Source organism: Hemitrygon akajei, unplaced genomic scaffold, assembly GCF_048418815.1.
Source record: "Hemitrygon akajei unplaced genomic scaffold, sHemAka1.3 Scf000060, whole genome shotgun sequence".
NCBI classification, from domain to species: domain Eukaryota; kingdom Metazoa; phylum Chordata; class Chondrichthyes; order Myliobatiformes; family Dasyatidae; genus Hemitrygon; species Hemitrygon akajei.
The window spans coordinates 2,880,781-2,898,499 of NW_027331946.1; the positions used below are offsets into that span (position 1 = coordinate 2,880,781).

A 17,719-nucleotide genomic window follows, 5' to 3' on the forward strand; every position below is an offset into this window, starting at 1 on the left:
TTGCCTTTCATTGTACAAGTCCTACTTCATTTGAATGTCCATCACCTCACATATAACCATATAACAATTGCATCACAGAAAGAGGCCATCTCAGCCCTTCTAGTCCGTGTCGAATGCTTACTCTCACCTAATCCCACCGAACTGCACTCAGCATATAACCCTCCATTCCTTTCCTGCCCATATACCTATCCATTTTTTTAAAATGACAATATCGAACCTGCCTCTACCACGTCTACTGGAACCTTGTTCCACAGAGCTATCACTCTCTGAGTAAAGAAGTTCCCCCTCGTGTTACCCCTAAACTTTTACCTCCTGACTCTAAGCTCATGTCCTCTTGTTTAAATTTCTCCTACTCTCAATGGAAAAAGCCTATCCAAGTCAACACTATATAGCCCCCTCATAGCTTTAAAAACCTCTATCAAGTCCCCCTCAAACTTCTACGCTCCAAGGAATAAAGATCTAACTTATTCAACCTTTCTCTGTAAGTTAGTTGCTGAAACCAAGGCAACATTCTTGTAAATCTTCTCTGTACTCTATTTTGTTGACATCCTTCCTATAATTCGGTGACCAGAACTGTACACAATACTCCAAATTTGGTCTCACCACTCCCTTGTACAATTTTAACATTACATCCCAACTCCTATACTCAATGCTCTTATTTATAAAGGCCACCATCCCAAAAGCTTTCTTCACCACCCCGTCCACACGAGATTCCACCTTCAGGAAACTATGCACCATTATTCCTAGATCACCCTATTCTACTGCATTCCTCAATGCCCTACCATTGAACATGTATGTCCTATTTTGAATAGTCCTACCAAAATGTAGCACCTCACATTTATCAGCATTAAACTCCATCTGCCATCTTTCAACCCACTCTTCTAACTGGCCTAAATCTCTCTGTAAGCTTTGAAAACCTACTTCATTACTTCATTATCCACAACGTCACCTATCTCAGTATCATCGGCATACTTACTAATCCAATTTACCACCCCATCATCCAGATCATTAATTTATATGACAAACAACATTGGACCCAGTACTGATCCTGGAGGCACACCACTAGTCACCGGCCTCCAACCTGACAAACAGTTATCCACCACTACTCTTTGGCATCTCCCATCCAGGCACTGTTGAATCCATTTTACTACTTCAATATTAATACCTAACGATTGAACCTTCCTAACTAACCATCCGTGTGGAACCTTGTCAAAGGCCTTACTGAAGTCCATATAGACAGCATCCACTGCTTTACCTTCGTCAACTTTCCTAGTACCCTCTTCAAAAAAATTCAAGATTTGTCAAACATGACCTTCCACGCACATATCCATGCTGACTGTTCCTAATCAGACCCTGTCTGTCCAAATAATTATATATACTATCTCTAAGAATACTTTCCATTAATTTACCCACCACTGACCTCAAAATTACAGGCCTGTAATTGTTAGGTTTACTCTTAGAACTCTTTTTAAACAATGGAACCACATGCGAAATACGCCAATCCTCCGGCACCACCACCTATTCTAAAGATATTTGAAATATTTCTTTTAGAGCCGCTGCTATTTCTACACTAACTTCCCTTAAGATCCTAACGAATATCCTGTCAGGTCCCGGAGATTTATCCACTTTTATATTCCTTAATAGCGCCAGTACTTCCTCTTCTTCAAACAGCTCAGGTATTTGTAAAGTAACGGTGATAGAGGGGTAACACCGACGGGAGTAATGTAAATAGACCCGGTAGTCATGAAAGTCATCTGATTGATAAGGTTATTTTTTTCCCAGTAAGTGAACACTAATCTGTTTGTGAAATAGGTTGCATTCGTTTGGACGTGATTATCTATAGTTTGTAATCACCACATAGCTGCTGCCTTGCCCATCATTGTATGGCCCCATTGTGGACAAATATTTAAGATTGCTTTATAAAGTTGTTCACTCTGAGATCGGTGCTGCTCCAGGTTGCCGAGGCACAGTTAAATCTGGCGAAAAGGAATGTACAGTGTTCAAAAGATTATTCCAAAATTGTAACTTTTTACCAGAGTTCACATGGCCCGTCCTGCTACTGCGTCTTTCCTATAAGCCTACAGCGATTTCTGCCCTCAGCTGTCACTGGAGTTTATAGTCTGACAGTCAATTGGTCCCAAAGTAAACAATAATTTAATGCGATGACACGACCCGATCTGAACCAGGATGCGGGTCGCGGTTGCTCCCTGGAGCAGATCGATTTGTCGTGAGATACAGTATGTAATCTTTGTCACCCTGTACAGAGGTTCGAAATTAAGCCCAGATCGAACAGCACATCGGAACCATTGTCTCGAAGGAGCTTTTGTCTCGTTTAGTTCTTGCGCTGTGGAGCAGGGTCTGGAGTTACGTGCTGATGAGTGTGAGTGCAGTCTTATGTGTGTGTTGTCAACTGAACATTACTCTGATTGTGTTCACTTACTGTTTGGTCCCACAGAATTCAGGTGCTCGGATTCGCTGGTAACAGAACCAGGAGCTCAGCACAGAGTAAACACAGAGACTGTACTGGGTGGGCAACGTTACGATGAGTTAATCCGCCCCCTTGTGAAGGTTGGATTTCTAGTGTTTCTACCAGTTCATTACTGTCTTTAAAATTGTGTGGCTTTGCGGATCAGCCCGATTTTTCTGCAGGAGTGAGTGTGCTATTCCAGCAAAGACAATAAGTATCTGTCAGTGATATTTAAAATAAAACTTTATGAGTTATATCTCATTGGCTGTTGTTAACAAATCTCTATAGGCACTGTATTGCGCTCCTCCTGTACCTGATAATGCGGCCACTGATTGTATATCCGTGGTCTTCTACTGCCGTAGCCCGTCCAGTTCAATGTTCGACAAGTTGCGCGTCCAGTGATGCCTCTCTGCACAGTGCAGTAGTTCGTGATTATTTGAGTTACTGTCGTCTTCCTGGCAGATTGAATCAGTCCCGCCTTTCTCCACCGATCTATCTCATTAACAAAACGTTTTTGCTCTCAGAATTGCCGCTACCTGACTTTTTTCCCAGCACCATTCTCCGCAAACTGAGACTGCTGAACTTGACAAACCCAGGAGTTCTGCAGTTCCTGCGATATTCAAACTGAACCGTCTGGCACCAACAAACATTCCACTCTCAAAGTCATCGAGATCGCATTTCACCTCCAGGGGATGTTTGTTGGAGACAGAACGTACCTTGTGCTAAGGAACAGGTCACGGAGAGACCCGCTGGTAACACTGTATGTTTAGTTAATGATTATCACCAGGAGCTGACTGAACATTAACCAGGGTGTGTTCATTACTTACAGAACCCGTAACCCAGCCTTACTGGGACAGGGTGGTAACAGAATCTGTACACGGTAAGAAGCTCGATCTACTGACATATAAACATCACAAAGGTATTTAACCACTTTTGTGAACAGTTAAATGAGACTGAGAACGTATTGGATTGTTCAATCATACAACTGCAGCGAATCGCTTTTGAAAGAATTAATAATTCCCTTCAGCTAATTGCATGCACCGACTTCCTGTGCATGTCCCGCGGGAAACTGGTGTTGTTGGAAATGTTATAGAAAAAGCTGCATTTTCAACCCAGCTCCGAATCATCAGCAAAGGTTCGGGAGGTGCGAGCTTCCCGCATCTCGGAACTGTCCCCGGACTACTGCTTGCAACAGCAGGAGGCTGATCCGTCCACACTCGGGGCTTTCCCGATCCCCGACCGAGAGAACTGAGGATTCGCTTTGCTTATTCCTTCACTGGAGGGATCGACACTATCTGTCTACTCTTGACGACATTTCATTAGGTAGCTACTGGGAGATGGCGAAATTATGAGAACTACTCACATTGCAGTTTATAGCGGGAGAGAGGTGTAAAGATGTGATGGTTCCATTATATAGTCGGTTGGTGGGACCTGTTGTGGATCACCGCTTGCAGTGTTGATTCCCTTCTGTCAGAAGTGTGTGGGTAGGTGGGAGATCAAAAGAAGGTTTAACAGAGAGACATCTGCACCGTGTGAGTTGTCCTTTGAGGAAAGGTCTGTGATCTTGGCTTTTTTCAGTGATTGAGAAGAATTCGTCATGACCTAAGTTTACAGGTTCTCTCCCCCCCACCCCCTCTCTCCCCTCTCCTCCCCTCTCCCCCACTCCCCTTTACACCACTCTCCCTCTCTACCCCCTCCCTCCCCCTTTCCCCCTCTCTCTGCCCCCGTGAGTCTCTAATGTGTCTATTTCCGTTACTCCCGTTGGTTTGTTTCCATGCTATCACAAATGCTTTACAAATATCTGAGATGATACTCTTTACAGTGTGATGAAAATACCTTTAACGTTAAATTCACTGGATGTGTTTTGTCAGCCGGAGGATGCTGATGGGATATTTAATAAAATACACATGCTGAATTTACGGTGACAGAATTAGGTCTGTCTGTGATCTCAGCGCCTTAATCCTGCGTCTCACCTGTAACATCTCACTCACTTGTCCTTCAAAGACCATTACACTGCAGAGATTACAGAATTAATGGTAATAATCTTCTTCTGCTGAATATTGAGGAGGCCATTCCAATGAGACGGAGGGGGAGAGGGGGAGAGGATTTCCTGTACTAAATTTCACTGGGCGTTGATACAAATATCAAAGTCTGCACTCAGTCGGCACTTTATTACGCATTTACTGTACCTAACAAAGCAGTAACTCGGTGTATGTTCGTGGTCTTGGACAGGGCGTCAAAGGTTACGGTGAGAAGGCCGGGAACTGGGGTTGAGGAGGAGAGAAATATAAAGGGTGAGCCATGATTGAACGGTGGAGCAGACCCGATGGGCCAGATGGCCTAATTATGATCCTATTTCTTAAGGTCTTATAGTCTTCTGCTGCCGTAGCCTGTTCACATCAAAGATCAAAATGTTACGTGATCAGTGATGTATTTCTGCACACTGCTTATAGAACATAGAGTAGTACAGCACATTACAGGCTCTTCGGCCCACAATGTGTTGCCGACCCTCAAACCCTGCCTCTCATATAACTCCCCACTGCATTTTATAGCGGTGGGGGGCGTGTAAAGATGTGATGGTTCCATTATACAGTCATTGGTGAGACCTGTTGTGGATCACCGTCTTGTGTTGATTACATTGTGTCTGAATTTTGTGGGTAGTTGAGAGATCTTTAACAGGTTTAACAGAGAGAGAGCTGCGCGTTGTGAATTGTCCTGTGAAGAATCGTCTGTGATATTGGCTTTTTTTCAGTGATTGAGAAGAATTTGACATGGCCTAAGTTTACAGGGCAGTGGATACATTGCAGTTTTTTTAAATAACAATGTACTCGATTTTATCCGTAGTAGTTCGGTAAAATCAGTGGGATATTTGATGAGACATAAAGTATCCTGCGGCGTCTTGACAGGGACGTGGACAAAATAGTTCCTGTTGTGGGAGGAACTGAAAGCAGCAGAAGACAGTTGAAAGCAGATTATTACAATTAGTTCTGTAATCTCTGCAGTGTAATGTTCCTTGAAGGACAAGTGAGCGAGATGTTACTGGTGAGAGGCAGGATTAAGGCGCTGAGATCACAGACAGACCTAGATCGGTCACAGTAAATTCAATTCAGCATGTGAACTTTATTAAATCTCCCATCAGCCTCCTCCAGCAGGCAATAATATATCTAGTGAATTTAATGTTAAAGGATGAGCCTAGTTCGGAGTTTTTTTTTTTAATGTCCCTGTTGTGTCTGCCTCTCTGACTACCCATGGCAGATCTTTCCACGGACCCACTGGTCTAGGGGAAAAATACATCTCTGAGATCCCTGTACTTTCTTCTGATCACTTGTATTAACCATTTCAGCTGGGAATTTGTTCCATGTTTTACTGATTACCTTGCCTTACCAGTATCCATTGTTTCAGTATAATAATACTATGCAAAGTAAAGAAAGGCATTAAAGTAAATTGATATTTAAATTGTATCTATATATATATATAGCAGTTAGAAGTAAGGCCTGTAAGTGGGCAGAAGAATCAGTTAACATGACTTGATAAAGTGTTGGGTTGGTTTGTAGTGTTAGGTTTTTTTATATTTAGCAAAATATTTTTCCCTTTGCAGGGCTCCTCTATTTTAGGGCCGTATCTTGTCTTTTTTTGCAACTGGCGGGAGAAATTAAGGGAAACTTTTTAAAGCCACTATTATAAAATGGGCAGCTCGCGGAGACTATTCCGTTTTTGCTCTATGGAGATGCATTTCGGCTTTTTTTTGGCCGATTTTCGGGCTTTTTGGGGTGGTGGGAGGATTGGGGTTAGTTTTGATTTACACGATTAATTGTAAGATTAATTTCAGTTTTTTTGGGGGGATTTTTTTCCCATTACGGAGTTCTGGAACATGCACATTTTGTGTATGGTTGTACTTAGCAGCGCCAGTTTTGATTTACCTGCGCTGGTATGCTTCCATTTACGTGTTAAATAGAATAATTTTTTATGGCAATTAAACAGATAAATGTTGTAAGTTGGAGTGTATGTGGTTGGAATCATCCTATTAAGCGAAAAAAGAGTTTTAAAATCATTAAGCCGATACAATTTTTGTTCAAGATACGCATATCACAACGGGCGATCAAAATAGATTTTTAAAATGTGGGCCTTCAATTTCACGCTACGTGTCAAAATAAAACAAAGGAAGTATCTATTTTTATTCAATCTAATACTTTATTCATCCAAGAAGAGATTGTGTCAGATATTAATGGTAGATTTTTAATTGTTAAAGGAACAATTTGCAATAGAAAAATTGTTCTGGTTAACCTATATGGACCTAATGTGGGTGATCCTTCTTTTAAAAAGAAAAATGTATTTATTTTATTGTCAGACTTAAATGAATCTATGTTGTTAATGGGTGGTGATTTTAACTTCTGTTTAACCCTTTTGATTGACAAGAGTTCAACTAATCAGCGGCTTCCGAGTTGTTCTGCATCATTTATTAATATTTTCTAATTGATTTTGGCCTGGTTGAATTTTGGAGACATTTATATTCTAATGATCGAGATTATTCTTTTTATTCTCACGTTCACAAAAAATATTCGAGAATCGATTACTTCATAGTTGATCCCCGATTTTAGTCCAAAGTCCAGAAATGTGAATATGATGCTATAGTTCTTTCGGATCATGCGCCTTTAAGTTTAGCTTTTGAATTGAATGATGCCGTTATTGCAAATTTGCCTTGGCGTTTTCCAGAAAATTTATTACGAAGTCTGGACTTTGTCAAATTTATTGAGACTCAGATAAAAGATTTTTTTTTTCTTTTAAGCAATACGGGAGATGTTTCAAAATTGCTTATATGGGATACATTTAAAGCATATCTGCGCTGTCAGATAATTTCCTATTCAGCTAAGCTTACGAAACAGACAAAAACAGAGCTAGAGAAGATTTCCAAACAAATTAAAGACTTGGATAATATTTATGCAGTCTCTCCTAACATTGATTTATCTAAAGAAAGAGTTGAACTCCAATTACAATATAATTTATTATTAACTTATGCTATTGAAAGAAATTTACTTAAATTGAAAAGTCAATTTTATGTATTTTGAGATAAAAGTAACAATCTATTAGCATCTCAATTAAAAGCAACTGGAGCTAAAAGAGAAATTTTAAATATTCGTAAGGAAGATGGTAGTTTAGTATGCAATTATGAAGATATTAATAAAAAATTTCAAGACTTTTATATTGAACATCATAAATCTCAGTTTCCAGTTGACTTTTCTAAAATGAATGACGTTTTACAAAAGACTGATTTTCCTCAAATTTCTGCTGAGGATCAACAAACTCTTGATGCTCCTATTACTGAAAGGGAAATTTAGAAAGCTAATTTTTCATTGCAATCTCGTTAAGCTCCTGGACTGGATGGGTATTCTGTAGGATTTTATAAAAATTTGAAAAATTGCTCTCTTCATATATGTTGGAAACATTTAAAGATTCTTTTTGATAGGAGAGTTACCTCCCACATTTTATAAAGCTTTTATTTCTTTAATTCTTAAGAAAGATAAAGATTATACTGACTGTGCTTCATATAGACCGAGTTCATTATTAAATGTGGATGCTAAAATTCTCTCAAAAATAATGGCTAATCGGTTGGAAAATAAAACTTAAAATTATTTCTCAAGATCAAATAGGTTTTATAAGGCCTAAATTTCCAGCATCCGCAGATTTCCTCGTGTTTAGGTTTAATAAAGGGCCGTTATTCCTTTTCTAATGTCCGAAGATTGTTAAATGTTATAGATTCATCCTTCTTTAAGGTTTCCCAATGTGTCGTGTCTCTTGATGCTGAAAAGGTATTCGATAGAGTTGAATAGAGATACTGATTTAATGTTTTAGAGAAATTCGGCTTTGGTATTAATTTTAATAAGTGGATTAGAATGATATATAAAAGCCCCATTGCTACTGTTATTACTAACATTTGCAGATCTCCTTTTTTCGGCTTTCATTGGGTACGAGACAAGGATGTCCGTTAAATCCTTTGTTATCTAATTTGGTGCTGGAACCCTTGGCTAAAGATATTCATGGAATTTTTATAAATGGGACTTCATAAGATCTCTCTTTATGCTGACGATCTTTTAGTTTATATTTCGAATCCTCAAGAATCCATTCTTAGCTTATTGAAACTATTCAAGGATTCTGGAAAGTTTTCAGGATATAAACTAAACCTTCATAAAAGTGAATTATTTCCTCTAAATGATTCTGCTTCTATATATGATGACATTCCTTTTAGAGTTACGGACATTTAAATATTTAGGTATTATTATCACTAAAATTATAATTATCTTTATAAAGCTAATTTGGTTCCTTAAGTGGTTTGTAAGAAGCAATTATTTTGTACATGGAATCCACTTACACTTTCGGTAGTCGGTTGAATTTATGCAGTTAAAATGATGATTTTACCAACATTTTTATATGTATTTCAAAATATCCCTTTTTTTAACTAAGAAGTTCTACAGTCAAGTTGATTCCATTTTTTCAACTTTTGTTTGGAATAATGCAAAAACGAAAAATTGCTAAATATCACTTTCAAAAATTTAAAAAAAGATGGAGGTCTTGTTTTGCCTTATTTAAGAATGTATTATTGGGCTGTTAATATACGTTATATGTGCTTTTGGTTATATGGGGCTGATAAAGATGAACCTTGGGCTGATTTAGAATTGAATGCTGTGAAACAGTTTCATTTAACCTCATTATTAGGAGATTCTTTGTCTGTACAAATGGCCAAGATTACTAATTTAAATTTATATCCTGTGATTAAGCAGTCATTACAAATTTGGTTCCAGTTTCGTAATTTTTTAATCTTAAAAAAGTTAAACTTTTTAGTTTAATTTATTGAAATTATTTAATTAAACCTTCATTAAGAGATCCTACTTTTTTTTGGAGGAACAAAGGGGTTTGTTCCTCCACGGATTTGTTCCAAGATGGCTGACTGATGTCTTTTCAGAAATTAGAAACTAAATACTCTCTATAATATTCACATTTCTTGCAATATCTTCAGGTCTGACACTTCTTACAAAAATACTACAGTAATTTTCCATATATAGAAAATTCTGACCTGTCAGATAATGTTTTTAAAATGAATCCTTTAGCGAAGGGTTTTATTGGGAAAATGTATAATTTATTGTTACAGCAACAAAATTACCCTTCACTTAAGATTAAGCAAGATTGGGAGAGAGAGCTTAACATGACCTTAATAACAGAAGATTGGTTGCGGATTTTGAAGTTGGTTAACTCTTCTTCGATTTGTGCCAGTCACTCTTTAATTCAATTTAAAATTGTACATCTTTACTATTTGACAAAGGAGAGACTGTCTGAAATGTTTCCCAATGCTGATAGTCAGTGTGACAGATGTAAAACCGAGACAGCCACATTGACACATATATTTTGGTCGTGTTTTGCATTGAAACAGTTTTGGAAATCTATTTTCTCTACAATTTCTAAAGTTTAAAAATTAATTTACCACCTAATAAATTGACAGTCTTATTTGGTATAATCCCTCAATATATTCATGGTATTCCTCCATCAGACCGACATGTAACTGCATTCGTTACATTATTGTCCAGAAGGGCTATTTTGTTGAAATGGAAAGATGCTTCTGCTCCAATATTGATACAATGGTTCTCTCAGGTGATGCTATGTCTTAGTTTGGAAAAAAAATAGAAGTCGAACTTTTGATCCTCGATTCGATTTTGAGAAAAGGTGGGATTCATTTGCACGCTACTATTATCTGATTTGAGTTAATTAATATGCTTTCCTTCCAATTTTTCTGTAAGTGGATTTCAGTTGGCGGATTGATGAATTTTTTTTTCATGGAAGATTGTATGATGTATAGCTCTGGGGTGTGCTCCCAATGGGTTTTCTTTTTGGCTTTTTTTTTAGTTCGTAGGGTTTTCTTTTCAGTTAGCAGGAGTTCTTTTTTTTTCCTTCCTTTTCTTTATAAAAATATTCTTAACACTTTACTGTTCTTATTATTATTGATAAATTGCTCAGCTTTGTTAATCAGTTATTTGCTAATTTAATTCCTTATTGCATATTATGACATATTGACTTAATGTACCTTTTTTGTCAATCTTCAATAATAATTAGTAAACAGATTTTAAAATGAAAAAAAATGTTAAAGGGATTTTCATCACACAGTAAAGGGAATCAGCTCAGGTATTTGTAAAGTATGTGTGAGGGCGGAGAAACACACCAACGGGAGGAAAGTAAACAGACCCATTAGTCAGAATTTTATCTCATTGATCAGTTTACTTATTTCCAGTAAGTGAACACTAATTTGAAGGTGAAATACATTCTTATCTTGTTGTAGTCTTTAGGGCGTGGTTATCTCCAGATTGTAATGTCTACACAGCAGCTGCCTTGCCCGTTATTGGAATGGCCCCATAGTGGACAAATACTGAAGTTTGCTTTATAAAAGAGCTAACTCTGAGTTCAGTGGAGGTCCAGGCAGTGGGTACACAGTGAAATCTGGTGAAATTGAAGATCTAATGTTCAAAAGAAAATATTATTCCAAAATCATAACTTTTCACCAGAGTTGACAGTGCCCGTTCTGCTGCTGTGTTTTTCCAATAAACCCACAATGGTCTTTGCCTCCAGCTGTCGCTACGGTTTATAGTCTTAAAATAAATTGATCCCCATGCATACAATAAATTAATGCCAAACAAGAGAAAATCTGCAAATGCAGGAAATGCAAGCAACAGACACAAAACGCTGGAGGAACTCAGTTGGCCAGGCAGCATCTGCGGAAAAGAGTACAGTCGAAGTTTCTGGCCAAGACCCTTCATCAGGACTGGAGAAAGAAAAAAGATGATAGGTCAGAGCTAGAAGGAGGGGGAGGGGAGTAGAGGAAGACGCGGAAAATGATAGGTGAAACAGGGAGGGGGAGGTATTAAGTATCTGATAGGAGAGGACAGAAGGCCTGGAAAAAGAAAAGCAGGGAAGAGCACCCGAAGGAGACGATGGGCAGGCAAGTAGATAAGGCCAGAGAGAGAGAGAGAGGAATGGGGAATGGTGAAGGGGGGGCGGTATTACCTGAAGTCTGAGAAATCGATGTTCATGCTATCAGGTTATAGGCGACTCAGACGTAATATGAGGTGTTGCTCCTCCAGTCTGAGTGTCGCTTCACCACAGCAGTGCGGAGTCCAGGAATTGACATGTTGGACTGGGAATGGGAAGTAGAATTAAAATGGCTGGCCACTGGGAGATTCCGCTTTTTTTTCTGGCGGTCCAAGTGTCGGTGTTCTGCAAAGTGGTGCTGCCGAAGGGTCTCGGCCCAAAACGTCGACTGTCCTGTTTTCCATAGATGTCGCCTGGCCTACTGAGTTTCCCCAGCATTCTGAGCGTGTTGCAATGAATTAGTGCGATGACACCGACTGAACGGAGCCGGGATGCGGGTCGCGGTTGCTCCCTGGAGCGGATCGAGTTGTGGACAGATACTGGATGTAATCTGTGTCACCGTGCACTGAGGGACAATAGGAAGCCTGGACCGAATAGCACAATAGAATAATTTGCTTCAATCAGCTTTTATAACCATATAACAATTACAGCAGGAACAGGCCATCTTGGCCCTTCTAGTCCGTGCCGAACGCTTACCCTCAGCTCGTCCCACCTAACGCAATCTGTGTATCTGTCTCTCTCTCTCTGTATCTCTCTCTCTCTACGTATCTCCCTCTCTCTGTGTATCTCCCTCTGTGTGTGTGTCTCTCTCTCTGTATCTCCCTTTCTCTGTGTATCTGTGTGTGTGTGTGTATCTCTCTCTCTCTCTCTCTCTCTCTGCCTCCCTCTGTATATAGCTTTCTTTGTAACTCTCTCTGTGTATCTCTCTGTATCTCTGTATCTCCCTCTCTCTCTGACAATAGACAATAGACAATAGGTGCAGAAGTAGACCATTCTGTCCTTCGAGCCTGCACCGCCATTCAGAGACCATGGCTGATCATCTACTATCAATACCCGGTTCCTGCTTTGTCCCCATATCCCTTGATTTCACTATCCATAAGATACTTATCTAGCTCCTTCTTGAAAGCATCCAGAGAATTGGCCTCCACTGCCTTCCGAGGCTAATCTATTGGAGTTCTTCGAGGATGTAACCAGGAAGTTAGACAAGGGAGATCCAGTGGATGTAGTGTACCTCGATTTTCAGAAGGCATTTGATAAGGTCCCACATAGGAGATTGGTGGGTAAAATCAGAGCTCATGGCATTGGGGGGAAAATATTGACATGGATAGAAAACTGGTTGGCAGATAGAAAGCAAAGGGTAACGGTGAATGGGTGTTTCTCGGAATGGCAGGTGGTGACTAGTGGGGTGCCACAGGGCTCGGTATTGGGACCACAGCTGTTTACGATTTACATCAACGATTTAGATGAGGGCATTGAGAATAACATCAGCAAGTTTGCTGATGGTACTAAGCTGGGTGGCAGTGTGACATGTGATGAGGATGTTAGGAGAATTCAGAGTGACTTGGATAGGCTGAGTGAGTGGGCAGATACTTGGCAGATGATGTTTAATGTGAATAAGTGTGAGGTCATCCACTTTGGGAGTAAGAACAGGAAGGCAGATTATTATATGAACGGTGTAGAGTTAGGTAAGGGAGAAATACAAAGAGATCTAGGAGTCCTTGTTCATCAGTATCTCTCTCTCTCTGTATCTCTCACTCTTTGTGTCTTCTTCTCTCTGTGTATCTCTTTCTCTGTGCATCTCTCTCTGTATCTCTCTGTGTATCTCTCTCTGTATCTCTCTCTTTCTCTGTATCTCCCTCTCTCTGTGTATCTTTCTGTATCTCTCTCTCTGTACCTCCACTCTATGTATCTCTCTCTTTCTGTATCTCTCTCTGTTTATCTCCCTCTCTCTGCGTATTCTCTGTGTATCTCTCTCTCTCTCTGTATCTCTATCTCTGTGTGTATCTCCCTCTCGCTGTCTCTCTCTGCCTCTCTGCCTCCGTGCCTCTCTCCGTGTCTCTGTGGATTTCTGTCTGTATGTCTCTGTATGGCTGTGTATGTGTGTGTATGTTTGTTTCTCTATGTCTGACTCGCTCTGTTTATTTTCTCTCTCCTTTCGTGCCAAGTATTGCTTTTTTTCAGAAGCGAGTAAATTCTATCCCTTACAAACATTGTCCCGCAATTTAGCTGCCATTGAGGAAAGTGCATTGAGCTCCAATTTCGTGACTTGCCTGAGCTTTCCCTTCTCAAGCATAGGGCCGACACTGTCTGTTTTGACGAGTATAATAGCACATAACAGGGCAGGTTGCAGGTCAAAGAAGGTTTAGGTGATAGATACTGGACCACGTGGGTTGTCCTGTGAGGCAGCCTCTGTGATCTTGGCTTGTTTTCATACATTTAGAACTTTTCAGGTTTGAAATAGTTACATAACGTGGTGTTAGATGAATGAGGGGAGACTGGATTGTAGACATGACATATTGTATATGTGGCAGATTATACGCACGACAGATTGTATACATGGCGGATTGTATACTTGACGGATTGTGTACAAGATAGATTGTGTCCATGACGGATAGCATACATAACACACTTTGTACATAACGGATTTTATACATGACAGGTTGTATACAGTACATGGCGTATTTTGTAAATGACAGATTGTATATATGACAGATTGTATACACGACAGACTGTATACATGACAGGTTCTATATATGTTGATGCAGCATAAAAGAACCCACGGAGTTTTTACAGGGATGCAGAGAAAATGGTTTCTGTTCCGGTGGGGGTTGGGGCGGGGTGGGAACTCAAAATGGGCACCAACAGTTGAAGACAGATGAAATGCATTTGTCCCTCGCCTAGAGTCTAGTACGTCATTTGAATGATCGTCCTCCACATTCAGGAAAAACAGAGTCTTTATAATCCTGCAGTGTAATGGCGCTTGATGCACACGTGAGTGAGATGTTACAGGATTGAGGCGCTGAGATCACCGACAGATCTGCGATGGTCACAGTGAATGCGGAATATGAATGTAATTAGATCTCCCATCTGCATCCTCTGGCTGACAAAAACACATCCAGTGAATTTAATGTTAAAGGGGTTTTCATCATTCTGTAAGGAGAAACAGCTCAGGTATTTGTAAAGTAAAGATGAGAGCGGGGAAACACGCCGACCGTAGTAACGTAAATAGACCCAACAGTCATGAAAGTCATCTGATTGATAAGATTATTTATTTCCAGTAAATGAACAATAATCTGAAGGTGAAATCCATTATTAACTTGCTGTACTCTTTTGGACCTAGTTATCTCCAGTTTGTAATCTCCACACAGTTGCTGCCTTGCCCGTTTATGTAATGGCCCCATTCTGGACAAATATTTCAGATTGCTTTATAAAGTTGTTGACTCTGAGATCAGTGCTGCTCCAGGCTGCCGGGGCATAGTTAAATCTTGTGAAAGGGAATGTCCTGTGTTCAAAAGAAAAAATGATTCCAAAATCATAACTTTTCACCAGAGTTCACATGGCCCGTCCTGCTACTGTGTCTTTCCTATAAGCCCACAGCGATTTCTGCCCTCAGCTGTCACTGAAGTTTATAGTCTGGCAGTAAATTGGATCCAAAGTAAACAATAATTTAATGCGATGTCACGACCCGATCTGAGCCAGGATTCGGGTCGCGGTTGCTCCCTGGAGCAGATCGATTTGTCGTGAGATACAGTATGTAATCTTTGTCACCGTCTACTGAGGTACAAAATTAACCCTGGATCGAACAGCACATCAGAACCATTGGCTCGAAGGAGTTTTTGTGTCGTTTACTTCTTGCGCTGTGGAGCAGGGTCTGGAGTTACGTGCTGATGAGTGTGACGTCCAGGTTTATGTGTGTGTTCTCAACTAGTATTGGCCAGAGTGTGTTCACTTACTGTTTGGGTCCACAGAATTCCGGTGCTCGGATTCGCTGGTAACAGAATCAGGAGCTCAGCACAGAGTAAACACAGAGATTGTACTGAGTGGGCAACGTTACGATGCGTTAATACGCCCCCTTGTGACGGCAGGAATTCTAGTGTTTCTACCATTTCATTACTGTTTTTCAAACTGTGTGGCTTTGCGGATCCGCCTGATTTTTCTGCAGGAGTGAGTGTGCTATTTTAGTAAAGACAGCAAGTATCAGTCAGTGATATTTAAAATAAAACTTGCTGAATTAAATCTCATTGGCTGTTGATAACAAATCTCTATAGGCACTGTATTGTGCTCCTCCTGTACCTGATAATGCGGCCACTGATTGTATATCCGTGGTCTTCTACTGCCGTAGCCCGTCCAATTCAATGTTCGACACGTTACGCGTCCAGTGATGCCTCTCTGCACAGTGCAGTAGTTCGTGATTATTTGAGTTACTGTCGTCTTCCTGGCAGATTGAATCAGTCCCGCCTTTCTCCACCGATCTCTCTCATTACTAAGACGATTTTTCTCTCTCATAATTGCCGCTGCCTGAATTTTCCCCAGCACCATTCTCCGAAAAACTGATACTGTTGAACTTGACAATCCCAGGAGCTCTGCCGTTCCTGCGATATTCAAACTGAACCGTCTGGCACCAACAAACATTCCACGCTCAAAGTCATCCAGATCACATTTCACCTCCATGGTGATGTTTGTTGGAAACAGAACGTACCCTGTACAGGATACGGAGAGACCCGCTGATAAAGATGTGAGTTTAGTTAATGATTATCACCAGGAGCTGACTGAACATTAACCAGGGTGTATTCATTACTTACAGAACCCGTAACACAGCATTACTGGGACAGGGTGGTAACAGAACCTGGAGCCGATGTACAAGGTAAGAAGCTCTATATACTGATATATAAACATCACAAAGGCAGTCACCCAGTTTTATGAGCACGAATGGGATTGATAACGTATTGTGCTGATCGATATCAGAACTGTGGCGAATCGCTTTTAAGTGAATCAATAATTCCCTTCAGCTAATTGATTGCATCGACTTCCTGTGCATTTCCCGCGGGTAACCGGTGCAGTTGGGGGTGTTATTGGAATCGCCGCACTTTCAACCCGGCTCCGAATCAACAGCAAGGTGCTCGTGGGGTGCGAGCTTCCCGCATCTCGGAACGGTCCCCGGGCTACTGCTTGCAACAGCAGGAGGCCGGTCCGTCCACACTCGGGGCTTTACCGATCTCTGACCGAGGGAACTGAGGATTCGCTTTGTTTATTCCCTCAGTGGCGGGACCGAGACTATCTGTCCATCCTAGACGGCATCGCGGTTTGTGGTCAAAAGTATGGAACCACCCACATTGCAGATTACTAGCCGGGGCGCGGGGTAGTCGTGGGGGAAGGTGGTGTAAGGAGTTGATGGTTCCATTATATAGACGGTTGGTGAGACCTGTTGTGGTTCACGGTCTGCAGTGTTGTTTCCCTTCTGTCAGATGTTAGTGGGTAGGTGGGAGATCAAAAGAAGGTTCAGCAGACAGATATCTGTCCCCGTGAGTTTTTCTATGAAGAATCTGTTGTGATCTTCACCTGTGGCGTTACAATAAACATGGGTGACCTGCTTGTATACATTACAGTTTTGTAATAACAATGCACTTGATTACATCCGCGGTAATTTGGTAAAATGAGTGGGAACTTCGATGGGACATAAAGTGTGCCGTGGAGCTTGACAGGGACGTGGACAAAATAGTTCCTGTTGTGTGAGGATCTGAAACCAGGCACCGCCAGTTGAAGACAGTTGAGATGTTTTCTCTCTCTCTCTGTGGGTCTAGTGTGTCATGGGAATGACCGTCCTCAATATTCAGGAGAAGGAGAGTCTTTCAGTTAATATTGTAATCCTGCAGTGTAGTGGCCCTTGATACACAAATGAGTGAGATGTTACAGGTGAGAGGCAGGATTGATGAGCCGAGATCACAGTCTGATCTGCGTTGGTCACAGTGAATGCGGAATGCCAATGTAATTAAATCTCCCATCAGCAACTTCTGGCTGACAAAAACACATATCAATGGGCACTGTACTGTGCACGTCCCGTACTTAATACTGCGGCCACTGATTGTATGTCCGTGGTTTTCTACATCTGTAACCCGTCCATTTCAATGTTCGACATGTGACACGTCCAATGACGCCTCTATGCACAATGCATTTGCAGCGTGGTTATTTGAGTTACTGTCGTCTTCCCGGCAGATTGAACCAATCTCACTTTTCTCATTGGATCTCTCTCATTAACAAGGCGTTTTCGCTCTCAGAACCGCCGCTCACTGATCTTCTTCCGCGCCATTCTCCGCAAAACAGACTGTTGAACGGGACAATCCC

The 17,719-nt window shown here is 40.8% G+C and overlaps 1 protein-coding gene across 1 annotated transcript in view; it reads left to right on the forward strand.

The window, feature by feature from the left end:
• Window positions 1-3,300: 3,300 nt before the first annotated feature.
• The window catches only part of LOC140721698 (NACHT, LRR and PYD domains-containing protein 3-like), a 52,314-nt gene continuing 37,895 nt past the window's right edge, over window positions 3,301-17,719 (forward strand). Inside the window, exons 1-2 of the mRNA XM_073036485.1 lie at window positions 3,301-3,347; window positions 16,182-16,241. The gene's annotated coding sequence lies outside the window, so the exon portion shown is untranslated. The remainder of the gene's footprint in view (window positions 3,348-16,181; window positions 16,242-17,719) is intronic.